A 4,582-nucleotide genomic window follows, 5' to 3' on the forward strand; every position below is an offset into this window, starting at 1 on the left:
AACCAACAGATGTCTAATTGAACATATGGCCCACTAAATAGGAGGGAATTCGTGCCTGAATTCTTACTACTGACATTCTCCTTGAGAAACACTATTCTTGTGTTACAAACAGTATATGTTTTATAGTTCTCAGGCTATTAACTTCTCAGTGATCACACTGTCCCCTGTTTTATCTGTGTCTCTGATTTATTTACTGTTTGTTTGTTTGTTTGTTTGAATGGTGGGTGTCCTTTTCTCTTTTCAGTTTCCACTTTTATGTTAATAACATTTACATAATTACTCAGAGATCTTTTTATCCATCTGCTAATGCATAATGAGACACCAAAGAAGTATTTTGTCAGGCTGACAAGATAGCTCAGAGGCTAAGAGTACTTGCTATTTTTATAGGAGACCAGGATTCAATTCCAAAGACGCAAGTACAGGGTTCACACAATCTCTGTAACCCCAATTCCGGGGGATCCTACACCCCTTTCTGGATTCAGCTGGCATCAGGCATGTATGTTGAACAAAATACCCACACTCACCAAACAAGATAAAAATTTTAAAGTAGTTTGATTTTTCTTATGACTACACAAGGATGTCATAAGAACCACCATGTCTAATTGATTAGATGTAGAGTTGATCTCTCTATTATACACTGAGATTTTAGAGACATTATCACAAGGATTTTTCTCATCTTCTAAAGAATTCTTCAGGTTCCTATTGTAGTATAGATGGCAGGATCCTGGATGTAAAAGACCTGATAGCCCTATATGTTTGTTATAAACTTTATGATTGCATAAGTCCAACTTCCATGCCACCTGAGAGAGTGTAGAGGTAGTTAGTGTTTTATATACAACCCTTAAACAGAAATTCAAGTTCCATCTTTAATTTTTTAAATTAACATAATTTTATTGATTATTTTGAAATTTCACATCACACTCATTTCCAGGCCTTCCAAGTTTACCCCCTATCTTTGTGACTTCTGCTAAAATAAAAGAAGAAAAACTCCAGTTGTCTTGATTAGGGTTTTATTACTATGAAAAGACACATGACCAAGGCAGCTCTTATAAAGGCAAACATTTGACTGGATCTGGCTTACAGTTTCAGGGGTTCAGTCCATTATCATCGTGGCAGGAAGAATGACAGTCTATAGGCAGATATGGTGTTTGAGAAGGAGCTGAGAGTTAATCCTAAGGCTCCCACACTGGGTGAAGTTTGAACACAGAAGACCTCAAAGCCTACCCCCACCCCCAGTGACATACATTGTCCAACAAGCCCACACCCACTCCAACATTACCACACCTCCTAATAGTGCCACTGCATGGACCAAGCATATTCAAACCACCACACCAGCTCTATCCATGTTCCTTGTCCACTGAATCCACTGCAGCCATCCATGCTCCTGTATCATTCCCGTATTCTTTGTGGCTATGTCTCAGCTCTGTTCTGCCATCTTACCCTCTACTTTCACGAGTCCACTTTTTAAAAACATCTTTCAATAGTACTTGCCCTCTTTTAGTCCTCCAGGTGACACTGTGCTCTGCAAAGTCCTCAACCTCCTCCTTGGATCCCCTCACAGCCTCCATGGGTCTCTCAGCTTCCCCAGATCTGCTCCGGGAACTAGCGCTATAGCACTGGCTCCTCTAGATGCTCCAGCAGCTCACAGATGGAGCAGATGTAAGAATGGACCGGGTAGAAGCACAGAATGGCAGCCAAGGATGTCAGCCTATCTCCCTGGGTGGGTTTTTCTGGGTTGGTACCTTTGTAGGCTCTGTGGAGACTCATCCATCCCTAATTTCTTAGCTCACTCTTTTTCCTTACATCCATTATCCTCTCAAATCTGAAGTTGTGGAAGAAAAGTAGGTTACTTTTTTGCTAGTCTTCTCTACCACATATGCTTTCAATTATAGTAATCTTCATTCACTACAGCTGCTATAATAAATAAATACCATGAACAGGGAAGTGTATAAAGAGCAGAACTTTATTACATGCAGTTCTGGAGGGTGGGAAGGCCAAGCCCAAATTTTTAGTAGAGGTCTCCTTCTTTGCGAAGAATGCCTAATTGTCCTTATATGGCAACATGATTGAGACAGGCTCCCAGAAATCATTTTGGAAGTCATCAACCTCACCCATTATGTCTTGATATCTATTTACCTCTTAAAAGTCCCACCTATTAATACCACCACAGTGAAGAAATGAAGACTGGGTTTTGTGCTGGAGAGTTTTACATTCATTTGACACATAATGAAGTCATCTAAGAGGAAGAAACCTCAGTTAAGAAGTGTTTCCACAAGACCAGGCTACTGGAAAGCCTGCAGGGCATTTTCTTAATTAGTGATTGATGTGGGGAGGCAGCCCATTGTGAAAGGTGCCATCCCTGGTCATCTTGGTTTCTATAAGAAAACAAGCTGAGCAAGCCAATAAGCAGCACTCTTCCATGGCCTCCATCAGCACCTCACTTCCTTTAATGATAAACAATGATATGGAAATTTAAAGTCAAATTAACCATTTCCTCCCTGGCTTGCTCTTGATCATGCTGTTTCATGTTTTACCTAGCTAGGACAGGCAGGTATAAACATGAACTTTGGAGTGACAGCATTGAGAAAAATAAATTCCTTAACAGTGATTAATTCACTTTGACAATAAACTGTTTTTCACCGTCCTATACTTTTTTTTGAACTCTTTTTGTGTGTGTGTGTGCTTTATTACTGCAAAGAAAGGCTTTGGTAATGAGAAAGGTATACTACACGGGATGTTTCTATACTTTAACACAGAATGTCAATATAAGGGCAATTAAACTAGCGGTTCTGCCCGACGCACCCCGCTCGAGACACCATGGTGGCGTACTGGCGACAGGCTGGACTCAGCTACATCTGATTCTTCCAAAAGCAGTGAGGGACGCCCTGAAGACCGAGTTCAAGGTGAACGCTGAGAAGACGTCAGGCAGCAGCATAAAAACTATGAAAGTGAAGGAGTAGCCGAACCTGGCTGAAGCCTGAGATGCTGAGTCTCCAAGGTGAAGCATGTGGGCCCATGCTGGGCAGATGGAAATCACCCTCCCCTCCTGAGGACAGACTACCCATCTTGTTGATAAATTGACTATGCTAATAAATTAACATGGTTCACTCTCAAAAAAGAAAGAAAGAAAGAAAGAAAGAAAGAAAGAAAGAAAGAAAGAAAGAAAGAAATGACAATTATTACAATTACTTTTAAATCAAGATGAAGATGTGATATATGCCTATTGTATGGGATTGTAAATGGAAAGTATAATTTTAAGGAGATTTAGAAGTATAATCTACAGAAAATGGTGACTATGGTAAATGAGGAAAAGTTAAGCGTATGGTGATGTTATCTTTGATCATATCTTAATCAAAGATAAGTGTCACGTCCCTCTCGACCAGCAAGAAAGACGCAACCGAGCTCTTCCTTTTAGCAGTTTATTCAGGAACTTTGTAACAGTCTTCCCTCTCCTGCTTCTCCCTCTTGCTCCTCCTGCCTGCTTATCCTGCCTTCTAGCTTCTGCCTTTTGGCTTCTGCTGCTCCTGCCTCTCTGGAGCCTTTACTTAAGCTCCGCCTTCCTGCCTCTGGGGAGCCGTTACTTAAGCTCCACCTTCTGGCCCACCCTCGGCCGTTGAGTACTCCCAAGCTTAGCCAATCTCAATGGGCCACATAGCAAAAGCAGATAGGTCACCAGATGCGGAAGCAACCAATGACAGCAAGCTTAGCCAAATGAGGGCTTATGAGATCGCTCGCTCTTGGAATGGCTCTCCACAGATAAGATCTTCCTTGGAGTGCTTTCCTCCCAGCACTTAGGAGGCAGAGGCAAGGGCATTTCTCTCAGTTCAAGGCCAGCGTAGTCTGCATAGTGAGTTCTAAGACAGCCAGGGCTACATAATAGTGAGAACTTGTCTCAAAAGGGGGGAAGAGAATGGGGGGGGGGGTGAGAGGGAAGGAGAGAAGGAAGCATGAAAGAGGAGGGAGAGAAGAACAGAAGGAGGGAGGGAGAAAAGAACAATGTTATCAACAAAACAGTAAAGCTGATGGACTAATTTAAATACCAATAAATTTATAAAGTCAGAACCATATTATATTCATATTTTTAATCAGCATTTTCTTTTTCATTCACCTATAATCAGGCAGTGTGAAAATAATAGACATTTAAGAAGATGAATAACTCTTATCCTAGAACAGCTTATAGTTTAGCAGATTCAATGATAATGTAAGTGCATTGACTCAACCTGAGCTCCAAAATCTACAAACAGTAATAAGTAGAGTAATATGATTTTCTCCACAATTGGCCATCTACACTAGAGGAAGAACATACTGTGACAATTTAGAGTAGACAGCCCAGGGACTGAGAGAAGTGAGGAGATGCATTTTGTGCTGAATGCCACAGGTCCTCATGTGGGAGAAAAAGAAGTGATATGTTGGCTGTAAAATCTGGATCAAAGAGAATTCATTAAATATCACAGTAAAAAAAGCTGCCCCATGACCACCTCTCTTTCTTCTTTTCAAAAGCGTTATGCCTCTCAGCATGATCATAGGACCAATCTTTAGCTAAGAAGATGGGCACAAGGTATATGTACATTGGGCTTCATGC

At 41.2% G+C, this 4,582-nt stretch overlaps 1 pseudogene; it reads left to right on the forward strand.

The window, feature by feature from the left end:
* The first annotated feature begins 2,817 nt into the window (after window positions 1-2,817).
* Window positions 2,818-3,107, forward strand: LOC116086431 (annotated as a pseudogene).
* The last annotated feature ends 1,475 nt before the right edge of the window (window positions 3,108-4,582 follow it).

This window comes from Mastomys coucha, unplaced genomic scaffold (assembly GCF_008632895.1).
Source record: "Mastomys coucha isolate ucsf_1 unplaced genomic scaffold, UCSF_Mcou_1 pScaffold12, whole genome shotgun sequence".
NCBI classification, from domain to species: Eukaryota; Metazoa; Chordata; class Mammalia; order Rodentia; family Muridae; genus Mastomys; species Mastomys coucha.